At 48.6% G+C, this 22,352-nt stretch overlaps 1 protein-coding gene across 4 annotated transcripts in view; it reads left to right on the forward strand.

The window, feature by feature from the left end:
- Positions 1-22,352, forward strand: part of PDE2A (phosphodiesterase 2A) — a 257,890-nt gene that overhangs the window by 129,421 nt on the left and 106,117 nt on the right. The window lies entirely within an intron of this gene.

Raw genomic sequence — 22,352 nt, forward strand, 5'->3', positions numbered from 1 at the left:
TGTTACAGGTTGTGAGCAGGTCAGGCCCTCTGCTCTTACACTGACCTTAGATTTACACTGGGGTTGCCCTAGAAGGTGATCAGTCCTTGCTCTAGCCTTCCTCACCCCTCAGAGAGGAAATCCTGTTTCACCTAGTAGGTGTGAGTCTAGTAGAGCCTGAGAGAGTCAGTGGAGCAGCACTCTAACAGACACATTAGCAGTATGCCGCCATATTACCAGCATAGTGCCACATAACAAGTATGCTGCCATAAAACAAGTATGGTGTCACAATGCCATTATACTGCCATATAACCAGTATAATACCATATAACCAGTATACCGCCATATTACTTGTACTGCTGCCTATCCTTACTTCTTTTTTTTTTTAAGAAAACGGCATAATCTTATAGAGAAACTCAGTGAATTTCTGCATTGAATGTGATGTACCATTTGTTGGAGAATCAGATCTGTGGACACAGCGAGACAGCAAGTCCTGACATTATTGTGAGCGCCACCTCATCACATTGTCCTCCTATCTATGTGTACAAACAGAAAGTAATTCACACATCACAGCACCCTACAGAGCCACTGCCACACTGTGCATTGTAGAATATTCTTGTGTATAGGAGCAGTGTTAAAGCAGTTATATTATTGTATATAGGAGCAGTATTATAGTAGTTATATTCTTGTATATAGGGGGCAGTATTATAGTTGTTATATTCTTGTATATAGGAGCAGTGTTAAAGCAGTTCTATTCTTGTATATAGGAACAGTATTATAGTTGTTATATTCTTGTATATAGGAGCAGTATTATAGTAGTTATATCCTTGTATATAGGAGCAGTATTATAGTAGTTATATTCCTGTATATAGGAGCAGTATTATAGTAGTTATATTCCTGTATATAGGAGGCAGTATCATAGTAGTTATATTCTTGTATATAGGAGCAGTATTATAGTAGTTATATTCCTGTATATAGGAGCAGTATTATATTAGTTATATTCTTGTATATAGGGGCAGTATTATAGTAGTTATATCCCTGTATATAGGGAGCAGTATTATAGTAGTTATATTCTTGTATATAGGGACAGTATTATAGTAGTTATATTCCTGTATATAGGGGGCAGTATTATAGTAGTTATATTCCTGTATATAGGAGCAGTATTATAGTAGTTATATTCCTGTATATAGGGGCAGTATTATAGTAGTATATTCCTGTATATAGGGAGCAGTATTATAGTAGTTATATTCCTGTATATAGGAGCAGTATTATAGTAGTTATATTCTTGTATATAGGAGCAGTATTATAGTAGTTATATTCCTGTATATAGGAGCAGTATTATAGTAGTTATATTCTTGTATATAGGAGCAGTATTATAGTAGTTATATTCTTGTATATAGGAGCAGTATTATAGTAGTTATACGAACTGGAGAGAATGGAACGGCTGCACATCCCATCTATGGCTGATACTAATGCCGCTTGGCCTATATTAAAAATCAACACCAGAGTGTCTGTATATGAATTGATCAAGCCATATTGCCCCGTGTACCACCGCGCAGGTCCTCTGGTCCACATGGGTCCCTACGCTGACTCCACACTGTGTCGGTCAGTGACCGCCACCCCCGTGGTTATATTCTTGTATATAGGGGCAGTATTATAGTAGTTATATTCTTGTATATAGGAGCAGTATTATAGTAGTTATATTCCTGTATATAGGGGGAGTAATATAGTAGTTATATTCCTGTATATAGGAGCAGTATTATAACAGTTATAGTCTTGTATATAGGAGACTGTATTACAGTTAGTAATGATGATGGTGAAGCAGGAATCCTGTCTGTGCTGTCGCTTCTGTCTCTCATCCGGAGGAGACTTTTCATGTTCCTCTTAGTTGTACTATTGTGTGTAATGATTTTCTGGATGATGTTTCTCTCTGTAGAGGACAAGAGATATTAGGGAATAATTGTTACTTTACTCTCTGCACTTTTGCTGATTAACCTGAAACATGAATGGGTTATAACAGCGGCACTTCACTGCCGGTCCTGGTGTAATGAGGTGGCGTCCCCTCGGGCATGTTAATCAGCAGCGGGCAGTATTGGATGTCTTCCCCTGCTGGCCACTTCCTTTCACACTCCTGTAATTGGCGCGGTGTTCTGCCACCCGCTCCGGCACTCACCTGTCTATTGTCTGAACTCAATCACACGATCTGTTGAGCAGCAGGATGAAGGCGCAGAACATGGCGCACGGTATTAATTGAGTTCATGGAAATCAAAGTGAGTTTTGTGATTGGTTTCTGAGCCTGAAGGAATCACAACGGGAAGAGAAATGGCGGGAATGAGGAATGAGATCTACACATCTTATACCAGCTGTACATATATAATTATATACACTATATACCCAGGTTATACCAGCTGTACATATATAATTATATACACTATATACTACATATATAATTATATACAGGAGATCCCCAGGTTATACCAGCTGTACATATATAATTATATACACTATATACCCAGGTTATACCAGGTGTACATATATATTTATATACAGTATATACCCAGGTTATACCAGCTGTACATATATAATTATATATAGGAGACCCGCAGGTTATACCAGCTGTACATATATCACTATATACAGGAGATACCCAGGTTATACCAGCTGTACATATATCACTATATACAGAATATACCGCCTGCCCCATCTCTCTTATTTGGTGACATCACTGCACCCAGGGCTGTGATGTCACCACCTTGAGAGTCCTGGTCCTTAGCTCGCCCCCTAGTGTATGAGATGGCGACCTGCGGTGTGGTAGCACTCCTGTATACTCGGACCTGTCTCCTGCAGTTGTGTGTAAGATGTAATAATATAGACGATCAGGAGGCGGCTTGTGTCTTTCGCTCTTATTTTCCTTATGCATAAAAAACTATTAGAAAATAAAAGTATAACCCCACACACACACACACACACACACATACCCCGCCCCCCCCCCCCCCCACACACACACACATCCCCCCCCCCACACACACACACACACATCCCCCCCCACACACACACACACACATCCCCCCGCCCCCCCCCCACACACACACATCCCCCCGCCCCCCCCCCACACACACATCCCCCCCCACACACACATCCCCCCACACACACACATCCCCCCCACACACACACACACACATCCCCCCACACACACACACATCCCCCCCACACACACCCACACACACACGCATCCCCCCCCACACACACACACACATCCCCCCACACTCACACACACACACGCATCCCCCCCCACACACACACACGCATCCCCCCCACACACACACACACATCCCCCCACACTCACACACATACACACATCCCCCCCCCACACACACACACATCCCCCCCCCACACACACACACATCCCCCCCACACACACACACACCCCCCCCCCCACACACACATCCCCCCCCACACACACACACACATCCCCCCCCACACACACACATCCCCCCACACTCACACATCCCCCCACACACACACACATCCCCCCACACTCACACACACGCCCCCCCCCCCCCACACACACACATCCCCCCACACTCACACACACGCATCCCCCCCACACACACACACATCCCCCCCACACACACACACATCCCCCCCACACACACACATCCCCCCCCACACACACACACACACATCCCCCCCCCCACACACACATCCCCCCCCCCACACACACATCCCCCCCCACACACACACATCCCCCCCACTCACACACACACACACGCATCCCCCCCACACACAGACACACGCATCCCCCCCGCACACACTCCCCCAAATCCCCCCCCCGCTGCGGCCGCCATAGATGTCGAGCGTTTAATATTTCATCTCCCTTCAGGCTGTGAAATGCATTAGGAAATAAAAATTGTATATTTAACATCTAAATAAATGAATTTTTTTTCCTCTTTGAACAATTTCAGTATTTAATGGAATTTTGTCTCTGACATTTCTGTCACTTCCCGTTCATTCTCCATTAAATACAGAACGCGGTGTCCGCAATAATCTGTGAGGGGAAGGGGGGCTGCCGATGTCATTGCTAATGTATCTAAGCCTGTCTGCTGCCGGTGTCATCTCTAATGTATCTAAGCCTGTCTGCTGCCGGTGTCATCTCTAATGTATCTAAGCCTGTCTGCAGCCGGTGTCATCTCTAATGTATCTAAGCCTGTCTGCTGCCTGTGTCATCTCTAATGTATCTAAGCCTGTCTGCTGCCTGTGTCATCTCTAATGTATCTAAGCCTGTCTGCTGCCTGTGTCATCGCTAATGTATCTAAGCCTGTCTGCTGCCTGTGTCATCTCTAATGTATCTAAGCCTGTCTGCTGCCTGTGTCATCTCTAATGTATCTAAGCCTGTCTTCTGCCTTTGTCATCTCTAATGTATCTAAGCCTGTCTTCTGCCTGTGTCATCTCTAATGTATCTAAGCCTGTCTTCTGCCTGTGTCATCTCTAATGTATCTAAGCCTGTCTTCTGCCTGTGTCATCTCTAATGTATCTAAGCCTGTCTTCTGCCTGTGTCATCTCTAATGTATCTAAGCCTGTCTTCTGCCTGTGTCATCTCTAATGTATCTAAGCCTGTCTGCTGCCGGTGTCATCTCTAATGTATCTAAGCCTGTCTTCTGCCTGTGTCATCTCTAATGTATCTAAGCCTGTCTTCTGCCTGTGTCATCTCTAATGTATCTAAGCCTGTCTTCTAAAATTAAGAAAAGATATGTGATCCCTAAAGATAAGAAATATGTGATTACAGTGTCCCCACTTATGTATATCAAACAGGAAATGACTCAATCAAAGGCTCATAAGTGGTAGACTATACACTAGGTTATATGGTGCAATACAATTTTTATTTGGTAGACAAAAAATAATAACAGTGCTTCATATGTACAGTGACTCGTTTTCTTTAAAGGGCGAGGTAGCATCCATATTAGATAGTAACTGAGCAATATATGGATTAATAGGTAGGTGTATGTCCACAGTAGAAGTGGCTATTGCACCCTACCTCACTCTAGGAGACCGCTGGGACTCCGGTTTACATCCGAAATTAACAAGGATCAGATCTGCTTTCTGGACACCATCATAAAGATACAGGACACCGTCATCTCCACAGAAGCCTACCGGAAGCCCACAGCGGGAAACAGCTTGTTGAAGTGGGAAAGTCACCATCCTCTCAACCTTAAGACCGGAATCCCGAAGGGGCAATACCTCCGTATTAGGCGTAACTGCAGTACAACACAATCCTTTGAAAAAGAGGCCAAAGCACTCCAAAGAAGGTTCAAGGAGAGAGGCTATCCTAACCACACTCTCTCAAAGGCGTACCAGATAGCGAAACAAAGCGACCGTCAGGATCTTCTGGTACCCAGGAACAAGGACACCCAAGATGGAACCAATGACCTTAGAATCATAGGGACATATGACAACACGGCACCACAGGTGAGATCCATCCTAGAAAGAGCATGGCCGATCCTGAGAACGGACCCCCATCTCACCTCGGTAATCCCCAGCCGCCCCCAAGTCACCTACAGAAGAGGACGAAATCTAGGTGACCTTATCACCAACAGTCACTACGTCCCTCCGGTCTCCAAACCTACCACCTGGCTGGACACCCGCATAACCGGCACCTATAGATGTGGGGACTGCAAAGCATGTCACTATATATCAGTGTCGAAGACATTCTGCTCTGGCTCCAACCCCACAATTTACAAGAATAGGTGCTTTGCGAACTGTAAAACCCAACGCGTTATCTATCTGGCCACATGCGAATGCCCGAAATCCTATGTGGGAAAAACTATAAGGGAATTCAGACGTAGAATCCTGGAGCACATCGGTGATATCGAACACTCACGACCTAAACCAGTATCAACCCACATGCGGACAGTGCACCCCAAAACCCCCTTCAACATCACGTTCAAGGCCATTGAAATAATAAAACCAGATGTTCGGAGGGGAGACCATGATAACAAACTCCTGAGAAAAGAAACGGAGTGGATTTACCGCTTAAAGACCTTGGAACCAAGCGGTCTAAATGACCAGATCCTGTTCACACACTTTATCTAAGGATATTCATCCCTTTTCACTATACCCTTGGGCAATCAATCTCATCACATTCCCTAACCGCTTGCCCCGATACAGCACCCTCTGTGACAGGGCACCTCTACTCCTCCTATGCCCTACCTTCTCCACCCCACCTTATGTTAATACCTTGTTTCACATTTTACCTATGTATGATCTCATACTCGCCTGACCAGAAGTATCCCCATCATCCTATAATAGCATCGTTATGTCTAAAACACAACTAGTCTCATCCATACTGGTTGTGCATCTTACACATTCATCTTTCCCCCCCCCCCTTTTTTGCTTCATTTACTATCTCCCCCCTATTGTAAACCCTGTAGTATACTTAACATCTATCAGCTCATTTGATCCATGATTAATCTTGCCCCAACATCCTCCAGCCTACTCCATCCATCCTATATACCTTATTAAAATGACAGATCCTATCCTTCTCCATATTCCCACTTCCCTGTATTCACATCCACATCGCAAACTAAGGGCATTTTAGAGGTGTGGGCAAGTATCCTCAATCCCCGCATTGCGCATGCGCGGATTCGGCGGAGACACGACGCACTGACGTCATCACGTCAGCGCGTCCCCTCCACGCCCACACAGCCATGCGCTCTTTAGGACGCGCCGGCCGGCGGTCCCATCAGACGCACATCGGCTATCAGAAGCGCTACATCGGGACTTCCCTCTTCATCAAAACGTGAGTGGTACATCTCCCCTCTTACAACATTGCCCCAGGATTTCTCCCACAGGAGGTCTGATGGTTCATATATGTGTCCACATTTAGGAGGGTCTCCACGTGGCCGGGCTGCTCATCCAACAATCATATTGGAGGGACTCATTATATACCCACGTCTCAGGTATGCGTATTGCACCCACATAATCTCTATACCTACAGACCCATACGCACCTTTAATGACCACCAGGATGGGATCTGTGTTTTTTATAGGCACCCGCATCTATACTGATTTGGGGGAATACCTTGCTACCCCATACCGGCATACATCTCCAGTGGCTTAATGACGCCATTAATCATCCTGTCCTATCATCCATATTAATGTTATTGGATCTCTGTGCAACAACTACTACATGGAGCTGACATATATGAGAGGTAGCACTTTTCAATATTTAATATTTTTCTAAACATCTATTTATGACAACACAACAGGGTACTGATACACTGTATATACTTACTTTCACTAGATCTGCTACACGGCTGACCATCCACAAACGAAACATCCCTGATGAACCCAATTATTCCTACCAATAAAAAAGGGGGAAACGCGTCGGATGACCTGTGGAATGATTCAAACTGCTGTCTTTGATCTCAGTATCTACCATAATCTATGCTGAACAGACACTGTACAGCCCTGTATTTACACACATTGTACGGACTTATGACCATTACTAACTGATAGGAGGTGACGACAACACCACTCCTAGACTAACTGTTGTGCACTTACCAAAAGAATAGGGACATTTTCCGCTGGGTACTGAGACTGCTTAAGTCCCAGCGGTCTCCTAGAGTGAGGTAGGGTGCAATAGCCACTTCTACTGTGAACATACACCTACCTATTAATCCATATATTGCTCAGTTACTATCTAATATGGATGCTACCTCGCCCTTTAAAGAAAACGAGTCACTGTACATATGAAGCACTGTTATTATTTTTTGTCTACCAAATAAAAATTGTATTGCACCATATAACCTAGTGTATAGTCTACCACTTATGAGCCTTTGATTGAGTCATAAGCCTGTCTTCTGCCTGTGTCATCTCTAATGTATCTAAGCCTGTCTTCTGCCTGTGTCATCTCTAATGTATCTAAGCCTGTCTTCTGCCTGTGTCATCTCTAATGTATCTAAGCCTGTCTTCTGCCTGTGTCATCTCTAATGTATCTAAGCCTGTCTTCTGCCTGTGTCATCTCTAATGTATCTAAGCCTGTCTTCTGCCTGTGTCATCTCTAATGTATCTAAGCCTGTCTTCTGCCTGTGTCATCTCTAATGTATCTAAGCCTGTCTTCTGCCTGTGTCATCTCTAATGTATCTAAGCCTGTCTTCTGCCTGTGTCATCTCTAATGTATCTAAGCCTGTCTTCTGCCTGTGTCATCTCTAATGTATCTAAGCCTGTCTTCTGCCTGTGTCATCTCTAATGTATCTAAGCCTGTCTTCTGCCTGTGTCATCTCTAATGTATCTAAGCCTGTCTTCTGCCTGTGTCATCTCTAATGTATCTAAGCCTGTCTTCTGCCTGTGTCATCTCTAATGTATCTAAGCCTGTCTTCTGCCTGTGTCATCTCTAATGTATCTAAGCCTGTCTTCTGCCTGTGTCATCTCTAATGTATCTAAGCCTGTCTTCTGCCTGTGTCATCTCTAATGTATCTAAGCCTGTCTTCTGCCTGTGTCATCTCTAATGTATCGAAGCCTGTCTTCTGCCTGTGTCATCTCTAATGTATCGAAGCCTGTCTTCTGCCTGTGTCATCTCTAATGTATCGAAGCCTGTCTTCTGCCTGTGTCATCTCTAATGTATCGAAGCCTGTCTTCTGCCTGTGTCATCTCTAATGTATCTAAGCCTGTCTTCTGCCTGTGTCATCTCTAATGTATCTAAGCCTGTCTTCTGCCTGTGTCATCTCTAATGTATCTAAGCCTGTCTTCTGCCTGTGTCATCTCTAATGTATCTAAGCCTGTCTTCTGCCTGTGTCATCTCTAATGTATCTAAGCCTGTCTTCTGCCTGTGTCATCTCTAATGTATCTAAGCCTGTCTTCTGCCTGTGTCATCTCTAATGTATCTAAGCCTGTCTTCTGCCTGTGTCATCTCTAATGTATCTAAGCCTGTCTTCTGCCTGTGTCATCTCTAATGTATCTAAGCCTGTCTTCTGCCTGTGTCATCTCTAATGTATCTAAGCCTGTCTTCTGCCTGTGTCATCTCTAATGTATCTAAGCCTGTCTTCTGCCTGTGTCATCTCTAATGTATCTAAGCCTGTCTTCTGCCTGTGTCATCTCTAATGTATCTAAGCCTGTCTTCTGCCTGTGTCATCTCTAATGTATCTAAGCCTGTCTTCTGCCTGTGTCATCTCTAATGTATCTAAGCCTGTCTTCTGCCTGTGTCATCTCTAATGTATCTAAGCCTGTCTTCTGCCTGTGTCATCTCTAATGTATCTAAGCCTGTCTTCTGCCTGTGTCATCTCTAATGTATCTAAGCCTGTCTTCTGCCTGTGTCATCTCTAATGTATCTAAGCCTGCCTTCTGCCTGTGTCATCTCTAATGTATCTAAGCCTGCCTTCTGCCTGTGTCATCTCTAATGTATCTAAGCCTGCCTTCTGCCTGTGTCATCTCTAATGTATCTAAGCCTGCCTTCTGCCTGTGTCATCTCTAATGTATCTAAGCCTGCCTTCTGCCTGTGTCATCTCTAATGTATCTAAGCCTGTCTTCTGCCTGTGTCATCTCTAAGGTATCTAAGCCTGTCTGCTGATATATAAGAACCCCTACTGTGCTGAGGCCCCATATATATAAGAACCCCTCCCCTGCTTAGAGCCTGTATATAGGAGCCCCCCCCCTGCTTAGAGCCTGTATATAGGAGCCCCTCCCCTGCTGATAGCCTGTATATAAGAGCCCCTCCCCTGCTTAGAGCCTGTATATAAGAGCCCCTCCCCTGCTTAGAGCCTGTATATAGGAGCCCCTTCCCTGCTTAGAGCCTGTATATAGGAGCCCCTCCCCTGCTGATAGCCTGTATATAAGAGCCCCTCCCCTGCTTAGAGCCTGTATATCAGAGCCACCCCCTGCTGAGAGCCTGTATATAAGAGCCCCTCCCCTGCTTAGAGCCTGTATATAAGAGCCCGTTCCCTGCTTAGAGCCTGTATATAGGAGCCCCTCCCTGCTTAGAGCCCATATAAGAGCCCTTCCCCTGCTTAGAGCCCGTATATAAGAGCCCCTCCCCTGCTTAGAGCCTGTATATAAGAGCCCCTCCCCTGCTTAGAGCCCGTATATAAGAGCCCCTCCCCTGCTGAGAACCTATATATAAGAGCCCCTCCCCTGCTTAGAGCCTGTATATAAGAGCCCCTCCCCTGCTGAGAACCTATATATAAGAGCCCCTCCCCTGCTTAGAGCCTGTATATAAGAGCCCCTTCCCTGCTGAGAGCCTGTATATCAGAGCCACCCCCTGCTGAGAGCCTGTATATAAGAGCCCCTCCCCTGCTTAGAGCCCGTATATAAGAGCCCCTCCCCTGCTTAGAGCCCGTATATAAGAGCCCCTCCCCTGCTTAGAGCCTGTACATAGGAGCCCCTCCTCTGCTGAGAACCCATATATAAGAGCCCCTCCCCTGCTTAGAGCCTGTATATAAGAGCCCCTCCCCTGCTTAGAGCCTGTATATAAGAGCCCCTCCCCTGCTTAGAGCCTGTATATAAGAGCCCCTCCCCTGCTTAGAGCCCATATATAAGAGGCAGTATTATAGCAGTATCCTGCAGTCATACAATATATTGTGCTGTGATCCTGAGATACCAGACTCTGAGCTCACTGAGCATTCTGGATGCCATTGGCGGGTTTTTTTCTGTCAATTTCTGGAGGAGGAGCTTAGACCCCACCATGTTATCTTGGGTGACAGCGCCCCCTGCAGGCGTTCAGCACAGCTCCGGAGGCTGCTGTGGTATTATTAATAGGAAGGTTTACTATTCAGTGTAATGAGATTATTATAGAGCGCAGCTCTGGAGGCGGCTCACGGTGACGCGGCGCTGCGGTCGATCGCTTCTGACCGTTCCCATTGATTTGCTCTCATTGCAGGAAAGTGTTAATCAATCCGGAGCCGTTCATTCTCATCTCATCCAGATACATTCTATCCCCCAACCTGTGAGATCTCTGCTTCATGTCACTGAATGGGAACCCCCGACCTCCTCACAGCAGAGGGGTTGTCACAGTGTATCAGACTCAGCAGTGCTAAACAGTCCTCCAACCATGAGAGGGGGGGCAGCCATAATAACCATTATAATGCTACATCACAGGGATTTGTTATATCCTTACTGATCCTCACTGCAGACGGGACAGAGCAGCTCCCCCGGGATCAGTCACTGACAGAAGGATGATGTCCCCCGAAGAGACCGGAGACTTGTAAACACTCTGCCTGCAAGATGCCTCAGGGCACAGCCAGAAAAGTGCAAACTGAAGATTCCTACAGCACCAGAGACAAGACGGCTTATATAACATCTGCTGAGAGTCTGAGCATATAAAACATACCGCGATACTGGACAGGTTTATCACTGCACATAGGAACAGTAGTATAGCAGTAACAATATTGTCTGTAGGGGGCAGTATTATAGTAGTTATATTCCTGTATATAGGAGCAGTATTATAGTAGTTATATTCCTGTATATAGGAGCAGTATTATAGTAGATATATTCCTGTATATAGGAGCAGTATTATAGTAGTTATATTCTTGTATATAGGAGCAGTATTATAGTAGTTATATTCCTGTATATAGGAGCAGTATTATAGTAGTTATATTCCTGTATATAGGAGCAGTATTATAGTAGATATATTCCTGCATATAGGAGCAGTATTATAGTAGATATATTCCTGTATATAGGAGCAGTATTATAGTAGTTATATTCCTGTATATAGGAGCAGTATTATAGTAGTTATATTCCTGTATATAGGAGCAGTATTATAGTATATTCCTGTATATAGGAGCAGTATTATAGTAGTTATATTCCTGTATATAGGGAGCAGTATTATAGTAGTTATATTCCTGTATATAGGGGCAGTATTATAGTAGTTATATTCCTGTATATAGGAGCAGTATTATATTCTTGTACATAGGGGCAGTATTATAGTAGTTATATTCCTGTATATAGGAGCAGTATTATAGTAGTTATATTCCTGTATATAGGAGCAGTATTATAGTAGTTATATTCCTGTATATAGGAGCAGTATTATAGTAGTTATATTCCTGTATATAGGGGCAGTATTATAGTAGTTATATTCCTGTATATAGGAGCAGTATTATAGTAGTTATATTCTTGTACATAGGGGCAGTATTATAGTAGTTATATTCCTGTATATAGGAGCAGTATTATAGTAGTATATTCTTGTATATATGAGCAGTATTATAATATATATTGTAGTGTTTTCGACATGTAGATGTCTTGTATCTTTTCTTGCCGCACTCTGTACTGGATGAGTCGGTGTATGGCGGTTGCTGGAGGAGACCTGGTCACGTGGTTTATTCCGTTCTTGAAGTATCAGCATGTCAGTCCAGTCTCTGGGGAGCATTTGATCCTTAACAGACAAGCTGTAGAACTGCTCGACCTCAGATCGTTCCCTGAAGTTCCCGTTTAATGGAGTCAGACAGGCGCTGTGTGTTGTGCGCGGTGCGCTGTGACATGCTGTACGTCTGCGTCTCTTCTTTCTCCGGTCCCTCAGCGGCAGCCGGCTTCTTCATGTCACTGACAGCTCTGGCTGTGCGCCTGCAATGCTTCATGTGTCATGTTGAATCTGGGATCCCGGTGTCTGAGCCGGGGAAGAAGACTCTGATGATGGAATGGAAGAGGACGCATGAGGGAGCCCAGGACTAACACAGTCATCTGTCAGGGCGGCTCACACAGTACATTGCATCAGGAACCTCCAGGAATCTGCTGAGGTCACTTCAAGGAGCAATGACGTGTGTGAGGTTAGGCCTAATAACAAGCAGGATATAAAGGGGCAGAGACATAACTAAAAAATATAGGATATCAAGAGAGCCCCGCCCATAGTGCTACATCACTGAGGTGTTACAGTCCCGCCCATAGTGCTACATCACTGAGGAGGTGGTCACAGCCCCGCCCATATTACTACATCACTGAGGAGGTGGTCACATCCCCGCCCATATTACTACATCACTGAGGAGGTGGTCACTGCCCCGCCCATATTACTACATCACTGAGGAGGTGGTCACATCCCCGACCATAGTGCTACATCACTGAGGAGGTGTTACAGCCCCGCCCATATTACTACATCACTGAGGAGGTGTTACAGCCCCGCCCATAGTGCTACATCACTGAGGAGGTGGTCACAGCCCCGCCCATATTACTACATCACTGAGGAGGTGGTCACAGCCCCGCCCATATTACTACATCGCTTAGGTGGTCACAGCCCCGCCTATATTACTACATCACTGAGGAGGTGGTCACAGCCCCGCCTATATTACTACATCACTGAGGAGGTTTCACAGCCCCGCCCATATTACTACATCACTGAGGAGGTGGTCACAGCCCCGCCTATATTACTACATCACTGAGGAGGTGGTCACAGCCCCGCATATATTACTACATCACTGAGGAGGTGGTCACAGCCCCGCCCATAGTGCTACATCACTGAGGAGGTGGTCACAGCCCCGCCCATATTACTACATCACTGAGGAGGTGTTACAGCCCCGCCTATATTACTACATCACTGAGTAGGTGGTCACAGCCCCGCCCATATTACTACATCACGGAGGTGGTCACAGCCCCGCCCATAGTGCTACATCACTGAGGAGGTTTCACAGCCCCTCCCATATTACTACATCACTGAGATGGACACAGCCCCGCCTATATTACTACATCACGGAGGTGGTCACTGCCCCGCCCATATTACTACATCACTGAGGAGGTGGTCACAGCCCTGCCTATATTACTACATCACTGAGGAGGTGGTCACTGCCCCGCCCATATTACTACATCACTGAGGAGGTGGTCACAGCCCCGCCCATAGTGCTACATCACTGAGGAGGTGGTCACAGCCCCGCCCATATTACTACATCACTGAGGAGGTGGTCACTGCCCCGCCCATATTACTACACCACTGAGGAGGTGGTCACAGCCCCGCCCGTAGTGCTACATCACTGAGGAGGTGTTACAGCCCCGCCCATATTACTGCATCACTGAGGAGGTTTCACAGCCCCGCCCATATTACTACATCGCTGAGGTGGTCACAGCCCTGCCTATATTACTACATCACTGAGGAGGTGGTCACAGCCCCGCCCATATTACTACATCACTGAGGAGGTGGTCACAGCCCCGCCCATATTACTACATCACTGAGGAGGTGGTCACTGCCCCGCCCATATTACTACATCACTGAGGAGGTGGTCACAGCCCTGCCCATATTACTACATCACTGAGGAGGTGGTCACAGCCCCGCCCATATTACTACATCACTGAGGAGGTGTTACAGCCCCGCCCATATTACTACATCACTGAGGAGGTGGTCACAGCCCCGCCCATGGTGCTACATCACTGAGGAGGTGGTCACAGCCCCGCCCATATTACTACATCACTGAGGAGGTGTCACAGCCCCGCCCATATTACTACATCGCTTAGGTGGTCACAGCCCCGCCTATATTACTACATCACTGAGGAGGTGGTCACAGCCCCGCCCATATTACTACATCACTGAGGAGGTGGTCACAGCCCCGCCCATATTACTACATCACTGAGGAGGTCATCACAGCCCCGCCCATAGTGCTACATCACTGAGGAGGTGGTCACAGCCCCGCCCATATTACTTCATCGCTTAGGTGGTCACAGCCCCGCCTATATTACTACATCACTGAGGAGGTGGTCACAGCCCCGCCCATATTACTACATCACTGAGGAGGTGGTCACAGCCCCGCCCATATTACTACATCACTGAGGAGGTCATCACAGCCCCGCCCATAGTGCTACATCACTGAGGAGGTGTCACAGCCCCGCCCATATTACTACATCACTGAGGAGGTGGTTACAGCCCCGCCCATATTACTACATCACTGAGGAGGTGGTCACAGCCCCGCCCATAGTGCTACATCACTGAGGAGGTCGTCACAGCCCCGCCCATATTACTACACCACTGAGGAAGTGGTCACAGCCCCGCCCATATTACTACATCACTGAGGAGGTGGTCACAGCCCCGCCCATATTACTACATCACTGAGGAGGTCGTCACTGCCCCGCCCATAGTGCTACATCACTGAGGAGGTGGTCACAGCCCCGCCCATAGTGCTACATCGCTGAGGAGGTGTTACAGCCCCGCCCATATTACTGCATCACTGAGGAGGTTTCACAGCCCCGCCCATATTACTACATCACTGAGGTGGTCACAGCCCTGCCTATATTACTACATCACTGAGGTGGTCACAGCCCCGCCCATATTACTACATCACTGAGGAGGTGGTCACAGCCCCGCCTATATTACTACATCACTGAGGAGGTGGACACAGCCCCGCCCATAGTGCTACATCACTGAGGAGGTGGTCACAGCCCCGCCCATATTACTACATCACTGAGGAGGTGGTCACAGCCCCGCCCATATTACTACATCACTGAGGAGGTGGTCACAGCCCTGCCTATATTACTACATCACTGAGGAGGTGGTCACTGCCCCGCCCATATTACTACATCACTGAGGAGGTGGTCACTGCCCCGCCCATATTACTACATCACTGAGGAGGTGGTCACTGCCCCGCCCATATTACTACATCACTGAGGTGGTCACAGCCCCGCCCATATTACTACATAACTGAGGAGGTGGTCACAGCCCCGCCTATATTACTACATCACTGAGGAGGTGGTCACAGCCCCGCCCATAGTGCTACATCACTGAGGAGGTGGTCACAGCCCCGCCCATATTACTACATCACTGAGGAGGTGGTCACTGCCCCGCCCATATTACTACATCACTGAGGAGGTGGTCACAGCCCCGCCCATATTACTACATCACTGAGGAGGTGGTCACAGCCCCGCCCATATTACTACATCACTGAGGAGGTGGTCACTGCCCCGCCCATATTACTACATCACTGAGGAGGTGGTCACTGCCCTGCCCATATTACTACATCACTGAGGAGGTGGTCACAGCCCCGCCCATATTACTACATCACTGAGGAGGTGGTCACAGCCCCGCCCATATTACTACATCACTGAGGAGGTGGTCACTGCCCCGCCCATAGTGCTACATCACTGAGGAGGTGGTCACAGCCCCGCCCATATTAGTAGTTGTTAGGAGGTGGCGATGGGGTGGGGGTAGTTAGGAGGTGGGGTTGGGGGTAGTTGTTAGGAGGTGAGGATACTGGTTAGAAGGTGGGGGTGAGGTGGGCATAGTTTTGAGGAGGTGGCAGTGAGGTGGGAGTAGTTGTTAGGAGGTGGGAGTATTGGCAGGGGTAGTTATTAGGAGGTGGGGTGGCAGTGAGGTGGGAGTAGTTTTTAGGAGGTGGAAGTGGCAGTGAGGGGGGGGGGGTAGTTAGGAGGTGGGAGTGTTGGCAGGGGTAGTTATTAGGAGGTGGGGTGGCTGTGAGGTGGGAGTAGTTTTTATGAGGTGGAAGTGACGGTGGGGTGGGGGTAGTTGTTAGGAGGTGGGAGTGGTGGTGGGTTGGGGCTAGTTGTTATGCAGTGGAGGTAGTTTTGAAGGGGTGGTGGGAGTTGTTAGGAGGTGGGAGTGGTGATGGAGTGGGGGGTAGTTGTTCGGAGGTGGGGGTGGCAGTGGGGTTTGGGTAGTTGTGAGGAGATGGGAGTGGCAGTGAAGTGGGGTAGTTGTTAGGAGACGGGGTGGTGGTGGGGTAGGGGTAGTTAGAGGGTGGAATTAATTGTAAGGAGGTGGGTGTAGTTGTGAGGCAGCAGGGCTGACGTAGTTGTGAGACAGCAGGGTTGGCGTAGTTGTGAGGAGGTGGGGGTAGTCGTGATGCGGCAGGGTGGGGGTAGTTGTGAGGAGGTGGGGAAGTTGTGATGCGGCAGGGTGGGGGTAGTTGTCAGGTGGGTAGTTGTGAGAAGGTGGGGGTAGTTGTGATGCGGCAGGGTGGGGGTAGTTGTGATGCGACAATGTGGAGGTAGTTGAAAGAAGGTGGGGGTAGTTGTGATGCGGCAGGGTGGGGGTAGTTGTGAGGAGGTGGGGGTAGTTGTGAGGAGGTGGGGTAGTTGTGAGGAGGTGGGGTAGTTGGGAGGAGGTGGGGGTAGTTTTGAGGAGGTGGGGTAGTTGTGATGCAGCAGGGTGGGGTAGTTGTGAGGGGGTGGGGGTAGTTGTAATGCGGCAGGGTGGGGTAGTTGTGAGGATGTGGGGGTAGTTGTGATGCAGTAGGGTGGGGGTAGTTGTGATGCGGCACGGTGGGGTAGTTGTGATGCGGCAGGGTGGGGTAGTTGTGAGGAGGTGGGGGTAGTTGTGATGCGGCAGGGTGGGGTAGTTGTGAGGAGGTGGGGGTAGTTGTGAGGAGGTGGGGGTAGTTGTGAGGAGGTGGGGGTAGTTGTGAGGAGGCGGGGGTAGTTGTGAGGAGGTGGGGGTAGTTTTGATGCGGCAGGGTGGGGTAGTTGTGAGGAGGTGGGGGTAGTTGTGAGGAGGTGGGGGTAGTTGTGAGGAGGTGGGGTAGTTGTGAGGAGGTGGGGGTAGTTGTAATGCGGCAGGGTGGGGGTAGTTGTGAGGAGGTGGGGGTAGTTGTGATGCGGCAGGGTGGGGTAGTTGTGAGGAGGTGGGGGTAGTTGTGAGGAGGTGGGGGTAGTTGTGAGGAGGTGGGGGTAGTTGTGAGGAGGTGGGGGTAGTATTCCCTCCGCACTGTGTATGAGTCTCCTTGTCCTCTCGCTGACTATGGCGGCACATCCTGGGGTGCAGCGCTATAGAATAATACAGGAGGCTGTTGTGCTCGGATACATTGTGCCGCCACAATACCTCTTGGACACGGAGGAGCGTGCCGCTAATCAGGTGACTGCATCGCTGGTAATTGGGGGACTTTTTGCCGCCGCTGTCTTATCGCTTCCACAAAACCTCTTAGTCGAGAGAGAAACTTGAAAATGGATTTAGTAGATTTGTCAGCGGAGCGGAGAGCTGGAATATTAAGTGACAGACGGTGAGCGGCTATTACAGGACAGCGTTATCAGCGCCACGCTCAGGGTCACACCGAATATCAGGTATATAAACCCTGCACCGGATAAGGCCACATGCTGGAGCATTGCAAGATTTAAAGGGGACCTGTCACTTATGTATTACAGATTAAGGACATTTGGGGGCAGAGTTTCGTATTTGTGCCGTCAGAACCCAGAGCTGACCCATATGATAGGCGGTCGGATTGTTCTCCTGCATCATCCACTAGGGGGAGCAATGTAAATGTAGTCGGGTCTAATCTGTAGTAGATGCTCAAGTATGTTTCTGAGCAAAGTTCCCTCCAAGACTGCTCTACACATGGGACAGGGGCACCTTGGAGGGGTTATACATGTACCCATAGGGTGAGGGGTTATACATGTACCCATAGGGTGAGGGGTTATACATGTACCCATGGGGTGAGGGGTTATACATGTACCCATGGGGTGAGGGGGTTATACATGTACCCATGGGGTGAGGGGTTATACATGTACCCATGGGGTGAGGGGTTATACATGTACCCATGGGGTGAGGGGTTATACATGTACCCATGGGGTGAGGGGTTATACATGTACCCACGGGGTGAGGGGGTCATACATGTACCCACGGGGTGAGGGGGTCATACATGTACCCACGGGGTGAGGGGGTCATACATGTACCCACGGGGTGAGGAGTCATACATGTACCCACGGGGTGAGGGGGTCATACATGTACCCATGGGGTGAGGGGGTCCTACATGTACCCATGGTGTGAGGGGTTATACATGTACCCACAGGGTGAGGGGGTTATACATGTACCCACGGGGTGAGGGGTTATACATGTACCCATGGGGTGAGGGGGTCATACATGTACCCATGGGGTGAGGGGGTCATACATGTACCCATGGGGTGAAGGGTTATACATGTACCCATGGGGTGAAGGGTCATACATGTACCCATGGGGTGAAGGGTCATACATGTACCCATGGGGTGAGGGGTTATACATGTACCCATGGGGTGAGGGGTTATACATGTACCCATGGGGTGAAGGGTCATACATGTACCCATGGGGTGAGGGGGTTATACATGTACCCATGGGGTGAGGGGTTATACATGTACCCACGGGGTGAGGGGGTCATACATGTACCCATGGGGTGAGGGGGTTATACATGTACCCATGGGGTGAGGGGTTATACATGTACCCATGGGGTGAGGGGTTATACATGTACCCACGGGGTGAGGGGGTCATACATGTACCCACGGGGTGAGGGGGTCATACATGTACCCATGGGGTGAGGGGGTCATACATGTACCCACGGGGTGAGGGGGTCATACATGTACCCACGGGGTGAGGAGTCATACATGTACCCACGGGGTGAGGGGGTCATACATGTACCCATGGGGTGAGGGGGTCCTACATGTACCCATGGTGTGAGGGGTTATACATGTACCCACAGGGTGAGGGGGTTATACATGTACCCACGGGGTGAGGGGTTATACATGTACCCATGGGGTGAGGGGGTCATACATGTACCCATGGGGTGAGGGGGTCATACATGTACCCATGGGGTGAAGGGTTATACATGTACCCATGGGGTGAAGGGTCATACATGTACCCATGGGGTGAAGGGTCATACATGTACCCATGGGGTGAGGGGTTATACATGTACCCATGGGGTGAGGGGTTATACATGTACCCATGGGGTGAAGGGTCATACATGTACCCATGGGGTGAGGGGGTTATACATGTACCCATGGGGTGAGGGGTTATACATGTACCCACGGGGTGAGGGGGTCATACATGTACCCATGGGGTGAGGGGGTTATACATGTACCCATGGGGTGAGGGGTTATACATGTACCCATGGGGTGAGGGGTTATACATGTACCCACGGGGTGAGGGGGTCATACATGTACCCACGGGGTGAGGGGGTCATACATGTACCCATGGGGTGAGGGGGTCATACATGTACCCACGGGGTGAGGGGGTCATACATGTACCCACGGGGTGAGGGGGTCATACATGTACCCATGGGGTGAGGGGGTCCTACATGTACCCATGGTGTGAGGGGTTATACATGTACCCACAGGGTGAGGGGGTTATACATGTACCCACGGGGTGAGGGGTTATACATGTACCCATGGGGTGAGGGGGTCATACATGTACCCATGGGGTGAGGGGGTCATACATGTACCCATGGGGTGAAGGGTTATACATGTACCCATGGGGTGAAGGGTCATACATGTACCCATGGGGTGAAGGGTCATACATGTACCCATGGGGTGAGGGGTTATACATGTACCCATGGGGTGAGGGGTTATACATGTACCCATGGGGTGAAGGGTCATACATGTACCCATGGGGTGAGGGGGTTATACATGTACCCATGGGGTGCAGGTTTTCTGCCGCTCCCCTGCTCAGGGCCTTGGTTTTGTCCTATTTCTTCAGCACTAATAAGGCCGATCCGTCTGTCGAGCGTCTGAACACAGGACGTGTCCCGGCGTAAATAGAGAACAGGTGGCGGTGTGTGTTGTTGTTTCTCCTCAGAAGGTGAGCGCAGGTCATTAGTGCTGCCTCTCCCCTGGTGACATCCGTGCTTACCGCGCCGTGTCGCCCGCCATGCTCCGATTCTTAATTGCCCTCTGAATTTCTCCAGGAGACAGCGGGCGCTCAGGACAACAACAACTGCGGCTGCAGGTCGATCACCAGGATAAACCGCGGCCACCGCACTGGGAGACATCTGCCGTGCACGGCGTAATTACCGCCACTGGGTCCTGCCTGTCATCCCCTGACATATCCAGAACAACAAGAAGCCGCTCTTCCCTGTGTTATTTACTCCTACACTGAGGCACTGTGACATTGGTTCAGTACAGAGGGTGTCCAGATGTCGCCCGCTATCAGCTGCGGACGTGCGCCCGCCGAGGTTGGCGGATGGCGCTTCTGGGGCACACGTCCCCTCATAGGATTATTAGATGTCTATGAATTTGGAAATTAGAAATGAAGCTTTGCCAGCCCCACCACCAGATAGAGCTGGTGCCAGGAGCTGCTATTACTCCTTGTGGAGACCACCAGCCGGGCAATGCTTCCTGGGAAAACAATATGCAAATAAGATCATCTCAGAATGGAAATGAGTGGCATGATGTAAGATTGGGGAGGATTGTCCCCACTAAAGACTTTACAAATATTCTTAAAGCCGACAAATAAGGCCTACTCTTTGTCCCAGCCTAATAGGGGCGCTACAGCTGTAGTAGTTATCTATAGAGGACAGCCCCTTTAAACGCTGTTTTCTGTTACAGCCAATCACAGCCCAGCTTTCACTTTGGGTTCCACTTTTTCCGCCGTGACCTCTAGGCCTCATTTATCAAGACTGTTCTTGTTGCCCATAGCAACCAATCACAGATCAGCTTTCACTGCTCTAGAAAATGAGAGCTGTGCTGTGATTGGTTGATGTGAGCAACAAAAACACTCTTGATAAACGAGGCCTATAGTGCGCCGTGACCAATCACAGCACAGCTTTCATTTTTTATGAGTGGAATCCAAAGTGAAAGCTGAGCTGTGATTGGTCGCTATGGGCAACAAGGATTTTTTTCTTCTTCTAGACACTTCTCATAACTCCATACAGCTCATCGCGCCGCCATGTTCTGCGGATACGGCAGCGCATTTCCATGGTTACCGTGATTACGGCTGATTTATGGTGTGGTGACTGCTAATGAAGCATAATATAGACATATATAAAACCCACTTACCACGGGCGGGTGCGATGCCAGGGCCGCGGCTATGGTGGGAGGATATTCTGTGCGTGCTGCTGCGGGGGCGTACGCCACGCGGAGGAGGCGAATGTAAAGGTGGAATTGTAAGAACAGTCATCGCGTCTCTAACCTTCCGGAATTGGGGGGGGGGTTATATAACTTTTTCAGAACAAAAAAAAAATCTCACAATATGCGTCGCTGGTAATGGAGGAGACTTGTGACTAACCGGTTGCTATAGAGATGAATTCTGCGGCTCCCACCGAACTTCAGAGGAAAATAATAGATTTACTGCTCCCATGTCTCCAGAAAAAGTCCAAAAATAAAGAGGCGGCAGAGTTTATGAATGAACCTCGTGAAGGGGATCAGAGGGGATTATCCGCAGGTCACAGTTATAATCTATATACCACTATCCTCTATGAGGTGCTGCCTGATACAGTCTCTGCAGGTCACAGTAATATTCTATATACCACTATCCTCCATGAGGTGCTGCCTGATACAGTCTCTGCAGGTCACAGTAATATTCTATATACCACTATCCTCTATGAAGTGCTGCCTGATACAGTCTCTGCAGGCCACAGTAATATTCTATATACCACTATCCTCCATGAGGTGCTGCCTGATACAGTCTCTGCAGGCCACAGTAATATTCTATATACCACTATCCTCCATGAGGTGCTGCCTGATACAGTCTCTGCAGGTCACAGTAATATTCTATATACCACTATC

The sequence above is a fragment of the Dendropsophus ebraccatus genome, chromosome 5 (genome assembly GCF_027789765.1).
Source record: "Dendropsophus ebraccatus isolate aDenEbr1 chromosome 5, aDenEbr1.pat, whole genome shotgun sequence".
Taxonomy (NCBI): Eukaryota; Metazoa; Chordata; class Amphibia; order Anura; family Hylidae; genus Dendropsophus; species Dendropsophus ebraccatus.